Source organism: Bemisia tabaci, chromosome 8, assembly GCF_918797505.1.
Source record: "Bemisia tabaci chromosome 8, PGI_BMITA_v3".
NCBI classification, from domain to species: domain Eukaryota; kingdom Metazoa; phylum Arthropoda; class Insecta; order Hemiptera; family Aleyrodidae; genus Bemisia; species Bemisia tabaci.
Window position 1 is genome coordinate 45,097,589 of NC_092800.1, and position 20,888 is coordinate 45,118,476.

The following is a 20,888-nucleotide window of genomic DNA, read 5'->3' on the forward strand; positions in this document are numbered from 1 at the left end:
AACCGAATATTTCTAAGCGCGATATCTCGGTTGATATTAAACGCAGAGAGTTGCTGTTTGGACGAATCTTATTATATTTAGCTTATTTGCAAGAGTCAAGCATCACAATTTTGTGACCAGTACAACTGACCCACTGTAATGAACATTCTTTTCTACCTAATAACGGCTATTTTTTTTCCTTTAGCGTGAAAAAAAACTCCGGCCGTGGAAGCCGTGCTTACGGGCTCTATAGATATACAGTCCGCTCTCTGGGCATAGAGGCTAAAATTTCCGATCGTAGCAACCGGAACAATCGAAGCAACGGCTCCACGACCCGGAACTTTCCGCCCCTGATCCCGGAACGGACGGTATGTCTATGTAGCCCGTAACTTTTTTTCCGTGTTTTTTTTCGGTGACTGCGGCAACAATCGAATTTTAAGCACGGCAAAGCACAGGTGTCAGTTAGTGGAGTACAACGCTGACGTGCTAAGGAAAAATGCAGTACGAACATTCGAGAGTTGCCAAATTTCCTTAGATAAAACGTGTATTTTTGGCAAAATTTAAGCATATTTTTCCTTGAAATTTTCAGATATTTTAGATCTAGTTGCGCACAAAATGGTCTGAAAATTTTGGGGGAAAATATTTACAATTTTCTCAGTAAAGTCGGGTTTAACCGAAGGAAATTCGGCAACGCCTGAAGGTTCATACGGCGTTTTTCCTGAGCACGGCAGAACGCGACCTCGGCTCACCAACATCAACACTCTTTGATTTAGCGGCCCGCTCTTCGTACCGCCGCGCCGCGAGCCGTCTCATTGTCAGTAAACGCCTACAACTCAGGACCAATAAAATGGGATTAGTGACTCGCAAATCCCCCAGGGGGCACGCCAGACGGTCACTTTTGTCCAGCTGAATGTCATTGGCTAGGCCCGTTACTGCGGCTTAATGGCACTTAAAGTCGCGGTAAGCCTGACCATTAGGCACATTTTGACTTTGTTTTGGAGGTAACGTCAATTCATCATTCCAGAGGATGAAAAAACAGGGTAGTGCAAAGTTTACACTGCCGCACAGTAGATCAAGTCTTTAGAAGGGGCCGGACATGATAATTTTCACAAAAATCGTAAAATTTGACATTTACCTCTTCACAATTTCAATTTTTAGGAGTTTTTTTATAGAAAATTTTAAGAGAAAACGAACGAAACTATTTTTAAAATTTCAACATTTCATATTAATGAAGATACACGCTTTTAAAGTTGTTAAATCATGCCCGACCTCTCCCATTGACTCGATCTACTGTGTGACGTGTTAGGGAAAAACGCCGTGTGAACTTTCAAAAGTTGCCAAATTTCCCTCCATGAAATTTCCATTTTTGCGGAAAGTTAAGCATATTTTTTCATAAAAGTCTCCGATGTTTTTGATAAAACTGTGGAAAAAATTATTTGTAAAATCGGAGGAAAATTATTTAGACTTCGTTCAGTATTTTCTGTTTCAATTGAAGGCATAATAGCAAAGGCTGAAGGCTCTCACGGCTTTCTTCTCAGCACGGCTGTTAGCTCTCTTTACTTTCGGACGTGAAATCGGCGTTTTCCCAACGAAAGAATTAACCAAGTTTCAACGCTGTAAAATTTCATTTCGCAATTTGTTATCTTCATGGGAAACCGTTGAGCGTTTCCAGCTGAAAATTTCAGTATATTTTTCTGATTACGGAGAAATATCAGCAAAACTTTGGACAAATTCTGCACCGTCATATTCTTTTAAAAATTGAACTGTTTGAGTCAATTTTGCAATTCAGGAATGGAGTTACGCTACTTCGTCTGGAAAAGACAAATCTGGTCATTCGCTGCAGAAACGACGTGTACGAGCAATGCAGTGCTGTCCAGATCCTGAAATTTTGTACTTGGTTTATAGCATAAACGATATGGAAAGATCTACCAGAATTTTTACCCATGGATCCATCATATTATTACCATATATTATTCGCAATTTTTCTCAAATTTAATTTTTTATCAGGCAACTAGGCAACATCCTAACATTCATGCCGCGTTTTTCCGCAGCACGGCAGCACATTTGATAATTGAGTGACCATTAAATTTCCTGATACCTATCCCACGGATATCTGGGTCATCTCGGTCATTCAGAAGTGACACTTGACGTATCGTTTCGCCTCTAAAAGTCAGGATTCAAGATTTTGGACTCGGGTCATCCGTGGTATTCCCACTTGCCCCAGAAATTGGGGGAATTATCTCAATGGGAGTTATGACACTGTTCGTATCATTATATGCTCTCAGGAGAAGTGTTAGCTCCGCGTTCACCGCACTTGGTGCAATTGGTTATATAACCCAGAGTTTGCCATTTTTTTGTCAAAGTTGGCGCGAAACACAATCACCTATCATAATGTCTGCTCGTTAGTAACCTGAAAATGCGCGGATAATGCCATTGCGCGATTTCATGATTGATACGTGTAAGGTAAACGTCTGAACTTTAAGATGTTAAATTTCGCAGAGAAAAGAAGAAAAAATTGGATTTTTGCGCGGCAACTGTTGTCAGTCTTATATCTTTTTGTGCATACAATTTTTGGGGGGAAAAATGTAAAATTCAAAAGGAATTCACCAATCCGAAAGTAAATATTTGAACTCTTTTTCGACAGTGAAACTACCAGACCATGTGTCTCTTTTGCAGAGTTTAAAAGTCTCCGCTTTTATTTTTATTTTTTTGAAAAGGCAATATCAGTCCTTAAAGTTTTCACCGATTAACTTTGCAGAGAGAAGAGCAATCTCGTATGTTTTCAAGAATTGACGTTGATTAGTTTTCTATTTTAAAGAAATAAAGTGTGATAGGAATTTTGCAACGTTGCAAGTCGAGATACGCGGTCTGGTAGTTACACCGTCGTTATGGGGTCTCCAGTCTCCATATATGCGTCTCCAACCGAACTTCGAATTAGTAGACCATATATTTGGTTTGCACCGAACTAAACCTTCCATGTAATTTTCAAAGAATATCTTTGAAATGGATCCAATAATATCGATGCAAAATTGATCGCAATTTTTGTGGTACTTTGACTGAGCAGATATTGTTGCATGTTGTAGTGGAAAATTGAGGTGGTATTCATTTTTGTCACCTTGCGTTCAATCTCTGATAACCATTTGCTAATATGTTTCTTTTAATCCATCATCATTTGAAACATTAAAAATCGGCGCTCCTCTGACTAGAGGGCTTATCTCAATTTTGACGTGAGCCCTGTGATCCGTATAACTCTGTGCTGTCCGGGACCCATGTTGAAATAGAAATTGGCCCTTACGTCAGAAGAGCGACGAAATACGTGAATATTATTCACCGTGCAGTTATTTATGCACGCTGAGACGGGAAATCAAGGTGGTTTATTTTTGTTGCCCTGCGTTTAAGTCTCAAATCATCGCAAACTTTTCTCCAATACATCATCATTTGGAACATCAAAAATATTAGGATGTTATTCGCCGAGCTGTTTCTTATGTATTGTGTTACAGAAAATTGAGATGGTTTGTGTTAGTTATACCCCGCGTTTAAGTCTCTGATAATTATCGCAAAGCCTCTTTCAGTACATAATGGAATGAACAGCCGCAATTTCAAAAATTAAAAAAAAAAATCTATTTTTTAATTTGTCTCAACTGAATAGGCAGCGCTCAACCTATGCTTTTGTGGAATCTGATTACTTCCTAAAGCGACTTCACGGAGAATTTTTTTTTTTTAATTTTTCAACTATTAAGTGCCCAAGTTACGTTTTTTTTTTTTTTTTTTAAATTTGTCACATTCCATGAGAGAAATTACCTAAAATAAGTGCACTTTCAGGGTAAAAAATAAGAATGACAGGTAACTTGGAAGGAAATGGTGTCGCGATTATCTACACTAAAACCTTTTCTGCCACATGGAGGAAAATAAAAGAAACGTGGAATCTATGCGTGTTTAAAATGCTAGTATGAAATATGATCCTGAGACCAACAAAGTCGGCAGCTGAGGTCTCCATATCTCTCAGCAGCGATGTGATGCAATCCAGATCTCTCATCCTCGACAAACGATGATTTCCTAACAGCATCTGCTGATCGATCCTCTCACACACACACACATACATATACAGCTCTCGAATGGTCATCTCAAATTCCGTGCCGAAGACCATTTGGACGCTTTTAAATAAGAAAGAACCATATTTGTTATGACATGGAACCTGAGATCCATAAGAGTACATTCATGACAGAGGCCACGTGACAATGGAGATAGTTCCTTTTGATTTAAAGGCGCTCATTTACTATTGGTGGCTACCAAAAAAAAGGAGAAAAATAAAATCTATCTTGGCACTTTTTTCGTTGCTTCACGCGTTGCAGGGGCCATAAAGCACCCGAACAATGGGTCGTTTCTTATGGACCATTTGCGACCATGACGCCACAAAGTAATAAGAGGCTCTTTTTTCAAAAGAGCTTTGAATTGGGTGCAAAATCGTCGTGCAGGGCTACTCTTGCGGATCGGTTTGAGTCAGTGGCGTGGCGTGAATTGCGATGTATCGATTGTTCTGCCATTTAAACCTAGGAAAAGGATCGATAGACAGATCGATTATTAAGGTGTTCGCAGCGAACACCTTGATAATCGATTCTTTACCATCGGTTCAAATGGCATAACAATCGATACATTGCAATTCACGCCACGCCACTGCATCCAACCAACCTTGGCTTCCCGGAACGAGAACTTTCGGGCAAAGTTTAGGAGGCTTCTTCAAGGGTTCTTTCAAGTCCCGAGTCTCTTGTCGCGGTGGATTTAAATAATACATCGCATGGATTAAAAAAATCAGAAATTGAAGGCAGTGCTCAGGAGGAACAGGCTGCCGTGCTAAGGAAAAACGCCGTAGGAACCTTCAGGCGTCGCCAAATTTCCTTTGATAATACACGGATTTCCTGGTAAACTTATGAATATTTCTCTTCCAATGTTTCAGATAATTTATTTTGCAATTTTGCCTAAAGTTCTTGAAAATTTCAAGGAAAAATATTCCTAACTTTTGTCGGAAATGAACATTTGATCAAAGGAAATTTGGCAACTCTAGAATGTTCATACGGCGTGCTTCCTTAGCATAGCAGCATAGTAATCGAAGAATCGTACGAATTTTGCTAAAAAAAACTATGCGCATAATTTAATGAATTGATACGGAACATCCTTATATTGCAATTAGTGGTTGAATGAACCAAGCGATAAACATTCAAACGGAGGAATATACGTTGCGGGTAACCCGCCTGTAAAAATTTGCTACGCCCTAGTAACAGAACAAGATACTGATGTGTACATTTTGAATTAAGCACGTAATCAGTTGTCAATAATCATTGTAAATACTTTGTGCAATTCTAGCTTGTTGATAATGGTCTCGCCTGACACCTTTGGTTATGACTCAACTGATGGTGACTCCCTTTGGAACTTTGCAATTCGTTTTTTAGTGAGTAAACTTCCATCAATTCAGCGATTAATTGAAATTATGAGCATTTTTTTTCATGGTGATGCGCGGGTCAGGCGGTCAACCGTCTTTCGAAAGTCTCAAGATAACATTTTCGGCAAATTCTGCCATTTTGAATTTTTGAATTTTAAAAATTTAAGTTGAGATTCAAGTTCCTAGTTATAAAATACCCCCTGACACCATGACAGTAACAGTCAAGTTTCAACCGTTAGTGCGCCTTCAATTACATTTGATACCGTGCAATACTTTCGTGGTAGAATAGTTGCATTGGCGCCTACAAACCTAACAGGGATACTTCACGCATTGCGCAATGCGTGAAGTATCCCTGTTAGGTTTGTAGGCGCCTATGCAACTATTCCACCACGAAAGTATTGCAGAGTATCAAATGTAATTGAAGGCGCACTAACGTATGAAAGTCAACAGTTACCGTTCACCACTGTTTAGAGTCCCGTTGATCCTGCAGCATTGGGTTCCTGTTCGATCGATTTTTATGATACATGGTATTGGGGTGTATTTTTTGACGAGTAACTTGAATCTTAACTCAGATTTTTAAAGTTCAAAAATCCAAAATGGTAGAATTTGCCAAAAACGCTACCTCGGGACCTTCGAAATTTAAGACACCTGACCTCCTGACCCATGCATCATCATGAAAAAATGCTCATAATTTCAATTAATCCCTCAATTGGTGGAAGTTGTTTTATTAAAAAAACGAATGGGCTTCTTGCAAACTTTTGCTAGAGCAAAAAAAAAGTTGTCTCTATCAGTAAATGTCTCAATAATCATGATGAGCGCATTGGCAAAGTTTGAAATGCGCTCCTAATTTCACAATCTGCGTAAGAAATTTGCGTTTTTTGAGCTTCCTGCTTCAAAAACGATTTGTGAGAAAGTATGAACTTGAGTGTTCCTTTGAAAGCATGTATTGTTGCAAGGTAGAGCTGAAAAATCGGATTCCTCCCCCATTTAAACCCTTATCAAATATCCATATTTTATCGCACAACCTGAACACGTTGATTATGAGGGAAAATATTCACAATTTTCCCAGTAAATTACATATTTATTAAAGGAAATATGACAACGTTTGAAGGCCCATGCGGCATTTTTCCTTAGCACGGCAGAGATGTACTCTGGTGTGGACTCCAGGTCCGAAGGACCCATTATTTTTTTGCACCTTAAGGAATCAGAGGCACCCAGCTGAGACCCACATCTTCGGGAGCGTGGCTACCTACTCACGTACTTTATTGCACCAGCGTTGACAGATTAACCGTAAAATAATCGGATATCCCATTGGATCCAGCGAGTGGCCGCAGCTCGGACCAGCGTCGCACGGTGGATCGAGTCAATGGGAGAGGTCGGACAAACTTTAGAAACTTTAGAAGCTCATAACTCCGCTTATACAAAACTTTGAGGTTCTAAAAGTGGTTCCATTGGTTTTTTCGTGAAATTTCCTTCTTGTAGCACCCCTTGAAATTTAAAATGCGACGAAATAAACGTAAAAAGTTGCAATTTCAGTCAAAAATTTCATGGCCGACCTCTCTAATTGACTCGATCCACTGTGCGTTGGTGCGTTAATCTCGGGTGAGTCGCGGTGACTCACGCGGAGTTGGCATTGTTTCAACGGCGTCCCTCGGACTTGCGGAGCCGCCGACAGCCCTATAATTAACAGTGGCGTATGGCACCTTGCGATAGATCGATCTATCTCCCATTCTAACGTATGGAAAAGGATCGATTACAAGGGTGTTCCTAAATATCGATTGTTTAGCATAGCTTCAAGTAGAGAAATATCGATAGGCGATTATCTTTCTTCGACACCGCTATAATTAAGGCTTTACCGCTGGCACTTGGGCGCTTGGTCACTTGGACGTATTTATATCAAAGAGGCTATGGTAACTTTGACCTGGGCCCTGAGGCCCGTAAGAATACACGCGTGACAGGGATCATGTCTGAATGGATATAGCCCTAAAAGTCTGATTGGTCGCTGGCCTCACCCCAAAAAGAGAGTTATTGGAGTGCTCGCGGTAATTTAAGCCGATATTCGCGACTCCGCTGACCCGGTCGGAATCAATTCGCATTGTCTGCCCAATTCTGAACCGATTCACCATGTTGTCGGTCATACACTCGCATGCTGTCGCGCTGAAGGAAAACGCCTTAAGATCATTCAAATGTTGTCAAATATCGACCAGTATAAGAATTGAATCGAATTCTGGTAGTATATGGCTTAAATCTAAAATGCTCAATTCTTTTGGACGGGGAGGGAAGTTTGGCCTTGCGGAGTGTCCTCACACTTATCGTGTTTTTTTCTCTTTTTTTAAAAAAAAGGATAATTCTGAATTTTGGTTTTTTTCGAACAGAAACGAATATAAATATTTCAGAGAAAAATTTTGAAATTTTCAGATGCAAAAATGTCGCTTAATGTCTGTGAAAAATTCAAGAAGAATAAACGCGCAACTCTCAAAAAAAATTTTAATTTTTTCTCATGGAAATTCTATAGAGAGCTTATTAGCAGCAAGAGTCTTGATGCCACATACACTGTTGCCAAGCCTCGCACACAAATTGGCAAACAGTAAATATTTTACGTGGCTGAAAATTCAAATATTACAATCGGCAACTGCGCGCTTAATTATTTGCCGGGAGCTGAAACCAATGCCAGAGTGCCATTGACTACTCACTTAGGGGTTGGAGCTGATGGATCCGCGGCGCTTTTCTGCTGTGTTAAGTAAAAACACCGTATGAACATTTGAATTTTGCCAAATTTCCTCTTTGAAAATAGAAATTTTGAAGGAAAGTTATGAATATCTTTCCATGAAATTTTCACACTTCTTAGATCGAATCACAAACGAAATCCTGTGAAAAATCAGAGGAAAAATATCCATAGATTTTCCGGAAAATTCGTGATTTATCGAGGGGAATTCGGCAACCCCGGGTGGCTTATACGGCGTTCTTGCTCAGCACGGCAGTTTTGCAATCGCGAATCGTAGAACTGTATCGTTAGCGAGTCGGTTACACGCGCGTCAAAATAGGTTAGCTCCAGTGTAATGTAGTTTGTTTTATGGCGCCGTTTGACGTTTATTGAAAACTCTGGCGGTCCGAATAGACAGAGAAAAAGGAGAAGAAGAAGAACACAAAACGATTGCGCCTGGTTTACGAGCCAAAACTGTAACTTGTGTAACGATATAACTACCGGGGCTCGACAGACGTGGATGCGGCGATCAGGCAGGAAAAATGCAAGGACATGTGATCATATGTTCGATTACATTTCAAAGGTTACCTACGGTGAATCCTCTAGTCACTCATTACAATGTCGCCGTTGGTTGAACGGTTTCTAGTTTTAAAATATTATTAATATGCATGCTCTGTTTGAAGTGTCACGTCATGCGGGAAATATTATAATTTACATAAAATTAAATATTAGATATTACTCTGACCTGAAGGACAAGATATTTTACAGTATGTTATGTGACTCAATTAGTATGGAAAATTCCTTAAGAAAAAAAATAGGACTTCAAATGAATTTTTCTTAGAAAGTGGTATCAAACTTCGCTGGAAAGTAAGTGGTTTTTTATATTTAGCTCAGCTGTCAAAAAAAACAAACCGGAGAATTATTCAATCGACATAGTTAGCAAAATTTTCTATTTCACGGGAAGTCTGCAAAAATTGTAATGTAACTTTAAATTCCTTGAGTACATTTATAAATAGCAGAACGCGCTTTTCCTTAAAAATGTTCATCAGTCGATTCCCTTATTATCTCTCTATTCAGCTCTTTGATCATCAAAAAAATACAATTTTTCTGTAAAAACCCTGACCCTTTGCATAGGCGGATACAGACACATTGAATGGGGGACAGGGCGTAGGTGGGATTCGGGGGGCTTTCCCCTGAAACTTTTCGAAATTTAAAATATGCATTTAACATGCAGTTTGAGTAAATTTTGTCACGAATAATTACAAAATACAAGCGCCCTTCCTTCTCTTCTCCTCCGTTCTCCGATTTTTCTCTGTTCTTTCTTCCGGCGAACGGAGGAGGGCATAAGCCCCCTTCTATTTCTCTATACTTTACCCTAACCGGAAATCTCTCTAAAGAGACAGTGACTCACTGAAATAACAGATATAATTACTGATTAAAGGAAGGAGTTTTCCTGTTGATTTAATCAAAATTCTTGTTCGAAAATATTAATTGGAATTCCTATTGATCCGACAGAAAATGTTTACCCCTTAGCCCTTTTATCCGCCTTTGGACCACTGACCGCTTCTTGAACATATACGCAATAGAGCCTCCCGTGTTTTTTGGATTTTGTGGACTTCATTTCCTCTTACATTTGGCAAGCCTGGATGAACACGTACTTCACGAAGTAAGGTAGCGCCTCTTCTTGAGCGCAAATATTAGTTTTTTCATTGCGCTCCACTCCCGTTTAATGTAGCGGTATCAATTGTTTTACTAACTGCACCGAGCTTGTTCGCTGCCATAAGCTCACGCGTTGCCAGCATTTGTTTATGTAATGATAGTTATTCTGTCGCGGGTCCCCCATTCTCAAGCTTGTGACTCACCCAAAGCCATCATTTCGTCTCGCTCGTTATCTTGCCTATCAATCCCTCCTCTCGAGACACCCATTCTGCCGTGCTAAGGTAAAACGCCGTATGAGCCTTCAGGCGTTGCCAAATTTCCTCAGACAAATCACTAATTTTCAGGAAAATATTTGAATATTTTTCTGCCGATTTCTCCAGATGATTTTGTTTGTAATTTGATCTAAAGTGTCCGAAAATGTCAAGAAAAAATATTCATAAGTTGCCTCAAAAACGAACATTTTATCTAAGGAAATTTGGCAACACTCGAATGTTCATACGGCGTTCTTCCTTAGCACGGCAGCATTCATGCGAGTTTTATTCGCTATTTTCGCGCATTCAATTCAGAATAACCCCGCTAATCCTGGCACTTAGAATCCAGGACCGCGAGGACAAATAAAGATCCACCCTTAGGGAATCCGAGCCATATATTCCCCGAGCTCCCCCCCCCCGCCCCCTGGGCTGTATAAAGGGGTCCTTACATCAAAAATCCATGTTTACGACAAAATTTTGAAATCATCTCATCGGAATCAGAAACTACAGACAATTTCAACCTAGATCGACAACCGGAGGCGACCTTACCTCAAAAATACACTGTTTCTTATGCATGCAGTTTGCAGGAGTACGCCCCATCTTTCCACTAGCACACAATTCCTTTTAGCATAAATACGTCTATTTTTTGTCAATATTTTCGGATTTTTTTTTTCACACAATCTCATCTAAAGTATCCGAAAAATTCAATGAACATAATGCATTAATTACCTCAAAAATGCGTGTTTTATCCAGGGAAATTTGGCAGCTCTCGAATGTTCATACGGCGTATTTCCTTAGCACGGCGGTATAGGTGGGGGAAATGAGCCCCCTTTCAAAGTAGACGCAAGTTCACTAAACTGACGTAGAGGCTCGGAAAAATACGTTTTCATGGTAAATCGAGCGCGTGAAATCCGTACTTCAGAGTCTCTTATTCGCCCCCAAAAACTTCTCTGATGGGGTAGGCGGAGGTCCTGAACTCGGAAATTAAATCAGTGTGGGGCCTTCCTGCCTTACTTTTTTTTTTTTAGAAAAATGGCAAATCGTATTATTTTTTATTGACCCAACATCGAAAAAGCTAATGAACTCCTTTGCTGCCCGAGCTCTAGGAACCTTTCTATCCTGGATGACCGGTTAAGTCATTGAGTCAAGCGTCGCACCGAACTGAAGTCATTGTTTACGTTCTGGTGCTCTTATTATTCCGTAAGCGCGGTTGCAGTAGCTCGCATTTCACGCAGCTTCCTCATGCACAAAGCTCAGCAGTGGTGCTCAGCGTGGGTTCACTCCGCATTCAGTCAAGCGATCCATTGACGGTGCTATCTTTCTCACACCGTACAATGGGTGTAAGCACGAGCCCGCACAAGTGCCAAAATGATGCGAAAAGCCAACGAAAGCGATTTTATACAGCTCCAAAACATGGTGTGCGATGAAAAATATTACAATCTACTTGGTAATAACGTCGTCCAACAAATTTTATCATTTTTCAATCATTCACGGAAAAAAGTAGGGTAGTCGACACAACCAGTGGCTGGTGAAAAATGCGCCAACTACCGTGCGGTAGTTATGATAACTACCGCTCGATAGCTGGCACATTTTTAACCAGCCGCTGGTTGTGTTGACTACCCTATTTTTTTCCGTGTTCTTGACCTCTCTATGGTGAAGGATCCTCTCTACGTACAAACTGGGGCTTTCAAACTGGCACTAATTCTTAAGTTTCTCGGCCAGGCCTGCGAAAAATTCTTTCAAAAATCTCAAGTCCTGATCTATGACGTGTCCCAGTTGGGAAGTCTGCAACGCCCTGGACAGGGCTAAGCGTTTCTGCAATTTTGCCGTCTCGTCGTTTTATTGCACTTCCTTTATACTTCCATATTTTTCCCACCAGGTTATATGGGAATCAAAAATTTTACACTTAAATTTTGTTGACTTTTGATGTGTCCATTGGATTCGAGAAATCAAATTCCAGTTAAAATTCCAAAAACTAGAGGAGGAAAGTCAGTCTAGGATTTCTGCACGAATTTTCTTAGTACTTTAGATTAGAGTCTGATTAACATCGAAGACTCCGCCATTAATACCTTCATCAATTTTCGATTGTGCTGCAACGCTAAAGCAGACTTCAACTGTAGTCATTACGCTATGTCTACAATGAGAATTGAACTTCACTCAATTCCAATGTCCGAGAATACAGGGGAGATATTTCCTACCATATAAAAGTTTCTTGGACGTTTTTAGAATATGCGACCGAATCATATTGACGCAGAGAGGCAACGACGTGGCCTTACACATACTCGCGAAAAAAGGTCTGTTCCAGATCGAAGCTCATTTTAAAGATGCTCTTTCGGGCACCGAACCTGCACCTTGCGTAATAGTTGCCCACTGTCCAGTGTCCGAGCGCATGGTGCTCTATATTATTCAACTCTTTTTAGTCCATCGTCCTCTCAGACCCACCTCCTGCACCCTTGTTGCCAGGTTTTCTGCAATACAATTCATTTTCTAGAATTGTTTAAAAGGGGAGTCGGTTCTGAATAATTTTTTTCAAAAATTCGATTTTCTATTTTTTATCCCAATAAATTACACACATTCTCAGGATCACTTTAAGCTTTAGTTTTTTTTTACATTTCAGTGATTATTGGAGGAGTTACAGCTGTTCTTGTCATGCAAGGTCAGTTCAAAAAAGGTAATTTCTTCTTTTTCATTTTGGGAGACTGAAAAGTTTAGTTTTTGAACACTTTTGCCCCTTTTTCCTCAGGATGTCTTGGATTTTCAAAAATGTTTTTTTGTTAGACAGCTCTAAATTTCCTCTTTAAATTGAAATATGATCGTTCTGATATGTCGTTAGATAGAGTGTTCAGAAGACTTGGAAGTGAAATAATCATTAAAAATAAAATGAAAATTCCAAAAATGTCTCAAAATTTCATTTTTAGGAAAATCGAAATAATTACATGTCACTTGAACGAACATATGTGTCTAGACTTGTCTAACAAAAATAAGTTTTTAAGAATCCATTCAGTAGACCTGAGAAAACGGGACAGATAGTGACATAGATTTCAATGTGTTGGGATAGACAGAACCAACTGGCCTTATTAAGATGATCCAGCATTTGGCGCATTTTGACAACAGTGCCCCCATTCTTATCCTTCCGTCTTATGAAACTGTCTTGCTAAGGAACCCTATCTTCCGTAGCGGAATCGTGGCAGAAACAGTTCAATGTTGCCGTTTTTTGTCCTTAAAGCGCAATTTTATCGAATGGCATTAGTGTTTTTTTCTGAATAATCGCTTAGGATGGCAATAATTATCTAGCTCCATACTTCTGAGCAGTGCGTATATCGTGTGTGCCTCAACCTAACAATTTTCTGTGCAGAAATTGATACCGGTATAACTGGTTGTCAAGTTATACTTTTAATCAAGACCTTCACGGCATTTTGCGAAGCTCTTGGTGAAAGACAAGCTGTACGATATCAATTTGTTTACAGTTTTGTTTTTCTGATGAAGCACCTGGTATACGCGATTTTGTTGGCCAAAAACACGTTTTATTCAGTGAGTAATACTTAAAAAAATGTTTTTTGATTTGAGAAAATGTTTTCTTGAATTTGCCGCCAAAAATGGATGTTAGCAAAAATTTTAAACAGCTCAATCGTGATGCACATAAAACATAAAGGATAAGTAAATGTTATGCATTGTTCTATTTTTTGTGCAAATTGATGAGGGAAATCGAGATGGCCTCCTTTTGTTACCTTGCGTTTAAGTCTCTGATATTAATTGCAAAGTCTCTTCCAATACATCATCATTTAAAAAATCAAAATTGTGTGAATGTTATTCATTGTGCTATTTTGTATGGATGCTGTTGTGGGAAATTGAGATAGCTTACTTTTTTTACCTTGCGTTTAAGTCTCTAATGATTATTGCAGAGCCTCTTCCGATAAATGTGAATCATTGACGGACCGCGTTCACGGCTTTTGTTTAAAATTTTCTTAACTTAAGAGGTTATTATATTTAACAAATAGATGTATTGTAAATCAAATTTTTAATTAAAATTCTTTTAGATTAAAATACGAAAACCTCTCACCAAATTAAATGTCTGTATTAATAAGTTGTAGCTCAACGCATCGACGGGTACTTCAAATGTTAGGACATTCAAATCAGCTCGAAACTTTTTGAGCTGATTAGGGCTTTACGAATATTTAAATAGAGTGGTGTAAAAATGTCACTCTATTCAAATGCACAAAGGAGTCAATTTGACATGTGAATCCTCTCGAAGGGCTGTATAATTCGAGTATCTTAAATGTCATTTTTGTAATTTGAGCTTCGATATTATTTGACAAAAGCTTACCTCGATTTTAGAGATAACCTTGCATTTGAACTTGCCTCTTTATCAACTAAATTGTGCATTTGAAAAATTTTGAAGACTTTAGTGTTCACAGATATAGAAGCACTTTTGAAGCGTTCTTTGAGACTTCCATGACCTAAAACTTCTAATGAGTCTCGCGGTCTCTTTTCTGAAGTGATTTCAGATCAATATATATGTGACTTATACGTACACTAAACGAAAATCGCGGCAACTGAAAATTACCGATCTTGCGGAATTTATGCAAATATTTTGAAGATTAAGAATAAGTGATTTAGGAGAAATAAATGCTAAATGCACATGGAGCAGGCCTTAGCGTGTTCATTTTCTTAAAAACCTATCGTCCGTCTCTTAATTTACTGCGAAGTCTTGAAATTGGAAACCTTCATTTGCTGTAGTTATGCGCGATTTCTCTAATTCTTACACAGATAATGCGATAAAGGTCCAGGCCTAATTTTTTAATGAGATCGCCATTCCTATTCGGACTATTTAAATCACGAGGATTTATCTCAATTTTGTCTGCAACCCTAAGTCCTATATGAATACATTCATGGCAAGGTCCTTGTTATGATAGAAATTGTTCTTTTCGATTTAAATACGTCTATTTGGTTGTGTCTATGAACCTCACTTCATTGGGATTTAGCCACGGTGAGTTGCGGTTCAACCGCGTTTAGTTCTGCCGTGCTAAGGAAGAACGCCGTATGAACATTCGAGAGTTGCCAAATTCCCACTCAGAAAATAGTTATTTTTGAAGTAAGTTATAAATGGAGAATTTGCAAGGGTCTGAAATTTGATGAATTTCCTGTTTAAGTGGAATCCTCTGAGTGAACTGAACACGAAGATACCCTTGATTCATAAATTGAGCAATTATTAGAGGAGATATGACAAAATAACCGATTCTGCTAAAATACATGTGTTTAAATGGGAAATGCCGCCAGATGACGTCACAAGGCGGCACATTTTCTCACTTTTAAATCAATTTTTCTCCAATTTCCCATGTCAGAAAAAAATTATGAAAAATATTGCGAACTCAGCTCATTAGGCACTTTCAGATGAAGCAATAAAAAAATTGCGTGCAAATTCTCCATTTTTCCTTTTTCAGGAACTTTAGGCTAAATTGCGAGCAAAAGTATCTAAAAATTTGGAAAGAAAATATTCATAAGTTTACAAGGGAATACGCGTCTTATCAAAGGACATTTGGCAACGCCTGAAGACTCATTGGGCTATTTTCCTCAGCACGGCAGCGTACCGTTCAGCCACAACTCGAATTTTGGTTCAGCCATCAAAATATTATAAATTGCCATTATCTACCAACAAATTGTGGTCAATCCCAAGAATCAGGGTTCAGTTAAACCTCATCTTCACATAAAACTATATGTATTTCATATGAAAGTACAATTTGTTTTTTTTTTATTTCCTATTTTCGTTCCTTCTACCTCAAGTAGTTCCTTTTACGTTCTTTTAACTTAAAGTTTGGACAAACCCTCGAGGGATTTTGAGTCAGTCGTGATTGTTTCTTACGCGAACCAAAATTTGAAAGCTCTGACGAATCTGGTCGAAGTGTAAGCTTCGAGGTACTGTAAAAGGAGATTAAACTCGTACGATTCTATCATGGCATAAGAGTATGCCCTAAAGTCCTACGATTTCAGCTGAAATAAATCTCGGCCGTTTTGGCTTGGAAGCGGAATTGGTGCGCGCATATAACGAGAGCAATCCAGAGACATCATCCATCTTCACCAACACAAGCGTTTCGAGCCAAAACTCAGTTGCCAAACCAGGCGCTTGATTCGCTTTTAGTCAGAATGAAAATGTAATGGAGCAAACTATAATAGCTTCAACTCTTCTTAATTTTTTATAGTCAGCCAGGTTGGCCTAGTGGTCAGCGCGTCCGACTCTAGGTTAATAGGTACCGGACTCGAAACCCGGTGGTGGCGTCTAATTTTCACGGAATTGACGAGTAGATCTGCTGAAACAGATTCTACTCGGCCCTAATCCCTGAAAATTTGAAAAGCCTGGAGCATGAATTTGCCTAAATCTCTCGATGTCTACGGACAATAAAGATAGTCTAAAGTTGGCTGAAGTTGCTAGACACAAAGTCATAAAATCAGCAAAAAAAAACAAAAAATGTATGGGGCGGAGGGGGCTTGCGTGTCAGAGGCCCTGTCTATCTCTGTAAGGAAATCCGAGTTCCAAGGGTGGTCAATGAAAGTGATTCATCCGTTTTGTTTTTATAAGATGGACATCGCTGGGTAAATACCACGTAAGAGCGCCGCTGTGTGCGTGTTTAAGTGGTGGTAGTAGAGATGTGGGGCACCGGTGGCATGCAATACAGTTCAATCAGAGCCGGGCAGCGAGTCCTCAGCTGAGCCAGGACCATATCCGGAGGCGATCCAAGCTTCAGCTTCCAGCATCCCGGGTCATGCACCATGCAGCGTCTATTTGAGCGGCTGGATGGTTTATCAACCGTCTTCCCCACCTGAAGACTTAAAGCAGTGGCGATTCCATTACTGTTGCTGAATTCTCCATTTAAAGCTATTGAAAATATCGATTCTAGGTGAGACAGGCTGCCTCACCTAGAATCGATTGTTTTACATACGTTTAAATGGAATAAGGAGGTTGCCAACTTTCAGTATTTGCCACTGACTTGAGGTCGTATCATAATAGTTTTTCAATCTGCTCCTTTCCTTAGGAAATCCCCTTATGTTTACACTGCGTTTAAGGGAGATTTGAGAAAATCCCGAAAATATTATCATAAAATTACGAAATGTTTGCAATCGTAGAAAGGAATTTATCACTATAATTTCAGAAATGGATCTTCTAATTTCCCTCTGTTCAGTGATGCTAATCACCAATCTCGTCCATTACTTCGTAAAAGCATGCAAAAAAAAAAATCTTAATAGATACTTTAAATGGTGAATTTCAGACACAGTATCTCTTCTCCATGCTTTAGTTGAAGAAAACTTCAGGGATTCCATGATATGAAACTAAATAAGAGGTGAAGATTGATCGTTCGTAATTAAATGCGCGAGAATCGTGATGTTGGGAGTTCTCTGTGTGGCAGAAATGTGGCCTCAGGTTATGGGTTAACTTGACCACTTCTGCGTTTCAGTGCTGACCAACACCTGCGGTTAGTAATCCTCTAATCAATGCCAAATTGACCACTAAACCAGATCTGCCTTTTAAGCCATTATTTTTCTATTCTCTTATTAAAAGTAATAGAAAAGTCCGGGAACGCTTTGACTGTGCATAATTAACATTTACATTTAAATGAATATCGGAAAAGATCTAAGCAATAATTGAACCGTAGTTTTGTAAAGTTTACTGATCGTTAATTTTTTTCATATTTTTACGCAATTTTGTACAATGTTACAACATCGTAGTTAGAACAAGATCATATTTATATCGAACTTTGGCTATTTTACCAACCAATCAAACTGTCGAAGCTATCTGACATCGAACATCTTGAAGATTGATTACATACGCAACAAACTTCGGTCATGTTTACTTTTTCTCATCAAAGGGCCATAAACCTTATCATAATTTGATCAAAAATTCTTTGAACTTCAAATCTTCCTTAAAATCAACTCAATGTTTGATGCTTGCTTCAGAACGTCATCAAAACACTTGATAAATTCTATGATTTTTTTTAAAAAAGTTACCATTGGGTAGGTGCTGGCAAAAATTGATCAAAATTCGTCAAAGCGGGCCAAATAATTATAAAATAGGCTTGCGTTTTGCCAAATCGTGTACAAAAGAAAAAGTGTAAATCATCTCATGGGAGCAAGAGTAGAATGAACGGAAAAATAAAAATATGAAAAGGCTCCCTTCTCAAATGTCTGTCGTTTAGGCTTCTTCTTAGACCCCACTTTAGTCTTTAATACAAATTTAGATTAGCCTCTGTTGTCTCGTGTATTTGAAATTACAGGGACTTTTCAGAAAATTAGCTAAGGAGCTATTTTAGAAAATAAAGATTTCCATTGCAAATAAAAAACTAATTCTGCCGAACCCTAAACGAAATCCAACCCCTCGCTGCGCACAATCAAATTGGCCTTTCACTTTTGCATGCGACGACTTGTTTCATTGACATATACCAGATTAAATGAAAATTGAGACATGTACGTTGGAGAAAAAACAAGATTGAATAACAGGTTGGAATGACGATGAAGCACTTGTTTCAACGTTTCAAGAAGCGTGTGCATGCTCGCCTGTGCGCGTGACCCAAGTGCAGCATTCTTGAGGACCGCTTGATACCTCGCAGGTTCGAAAATTTACGCGATTGGCCACGTGCAACGCAGCAAAATGGCATTAAGAAATTTCAAATTCTACAATAATATGTGTGAAATAGTCGGGAGTTTCCAGTATTTTTGAAACGTTGTTCGACGGTGAGAAACCGTACCACTCCAAACTCGCTACTGCCTTTTTTGGAAGCTATTCGCGCCCGAGAGGAAACCTCGCTCTACTGTTCGAACTGCATTGTCTGAGGATGACGTCATTCAGTAAAGTAAAAAAAAGTCAACTGCATTGGCGTGGCGTGAATGATCAACTATCGATATTTCCCCATTTAAATCCGTGGTTAAGAATCGATTATGAAGGTGTTCGCTGCGAACACCCTGTTAATCGATCCTTTTCCATAGGTTTAAATGACAGATCAACCGATACGTCGCTAAGCACGCCACGCTACTGGTCAACCGAGGTATGCTGCGATAATCACGATAAGCAGTTTTAGTAATTTTTGCACAGAATTTTAATATAGGATTGTTGGGCAAAAACTGTCTTATCATCCTCCAATTTGGTTATTATTTTTTTCCGGTGTCAACTGAGGCATGTTTTGGTAAAAGGGCATATGAGGCTTGCAATGCTGCTAAAATTGTGCAATTTTGCATATAGAGTTTGCGGCAAATAAAATTCATTCACAGTTGACTTACTGCCTTACAATACTGAGGAGAAACTCAAAGAAGATAAAAGAAAAAATTCATAGCAAAACCGTCGGATAACTTACTTACGACCAGAGAAGTACGTTGCACAACCTTAGCAGCATTGGAATTCTCATACGTCCTTTTGCCGAAAAATTCCTCAATTTTTCACATTACCTACATTAAAATAACCAATTACATGTTTCATTTGAAAGGCAGTCGATACTATGTGCTTGGAATTTTGACCTGATGCTCTCAAAAGTATTGGATGAAGTTTCTTAAAGTTGCCACCAAAAACTGAAAATCTATGGTTCTTACTCATAATTGATGATGCACTGACAATGAGTAATTTGAATTTCTTTTTCATGGTATAAATTGATGGCTAAAGTACGAGACTTATGTATCTCCGTTTACGACGTCGTAAACTTCCAGTTATACTTCAATTTTTCCTTTGAAAACCTGTCCACGTAATTTCTTGAAAACTTCCTTGATTTTCATTGTCTGTTATTAGAATATTGTGTATAAATTTCAAGGCATGAAGTTGACTTGTTCCTCTTCAAATAAATAAACTAGGAGCAGAGATTTTGACTCCGCAATGGAGATACACGGTATCGCGATTTAGTCATCGAATATGTTTCCAGCTCCATCACACGCTATTCCAAAAAATATTGGAATATATTCCAATATTTAAATATTTATTATAGCTTATTATTAAAATATTTTTTACATTATTTAAATATATTTACAATAAATATATTTTACAAGAATTAAAATATTTTTACAAGATATTTTTCAGTTCCACATGTGTGGTTTTTCCGAGCATGGTTTCTTGAACAAAGAGGCTCCGAATAAATCAGTGGTATAAAAATGTTAATTTAAACTGAATTTTCCTCTGAAGAATCGCAACGATGAATTTCCTAGTTCTCAATATGGATTGCATTCTCCATCCATTATACCCAGCGAACGCACCGACATGAACGTGCGTTACAGAGCTAACAAAAGAATATGCAAACTCACTGCACCAGAGGTCGCGGCGCTAACGGCAGTCTCCCAAATTCTCCTAACCGGGCGATATTTCTACATAACACGGCTCACCTTCAATCAATCATCATAAATCAGGGATTCAGCGCGGTGCAAATCCACTTCGCTCCGGATTCTCGACACTGATTGGCTCATGCTTGCCGACAAACGATTTTATTCATACCTCAACCCAAGGCATTCGGAAGCTTACACTTTTTTCAAGTGAGAGTTGCAGGTTGGGAATCGCCTGAGCGGGAAGGATCATGAATGCGTTATTCACTGGCTCCATGTTCCTAATGGGATGTATTTCTATCAAACAGAACTATGTGGATTGAGACATGAGCCCTGAGACCCATAAATATGTGCATAACAGGGCTCACGTCATAATGCACATAATTCCGTTTGATGGAAACACGCCCAATGGATCGTTATGTGGGTATGAAAAGCTGTATAAGGGCCCGATAGTCCATGTCTGATCGAAATCATCCATTTCTCCACATGTTACGTTCCCGTCTTGAAAGTTTGTGTAAAAAATGGTAAAAAGAATGACAAATTTGAATCATAATTATTACTCCAGAAGCTTTTG

At 38.9% G+C, this 20,888-nt stretch overlaps 1 protein-coding gene across 1 annotated transcript in view; it reads right to left on the reverse strand.

Moving 5' to 3' along the window:
• Window positions 1-20,888, reverse strand: part of LOC109040634 (uncharacterized) — a 117,732-nt gene that overhangs the window by 83,369 nt on the left and 13,475 nt on the right.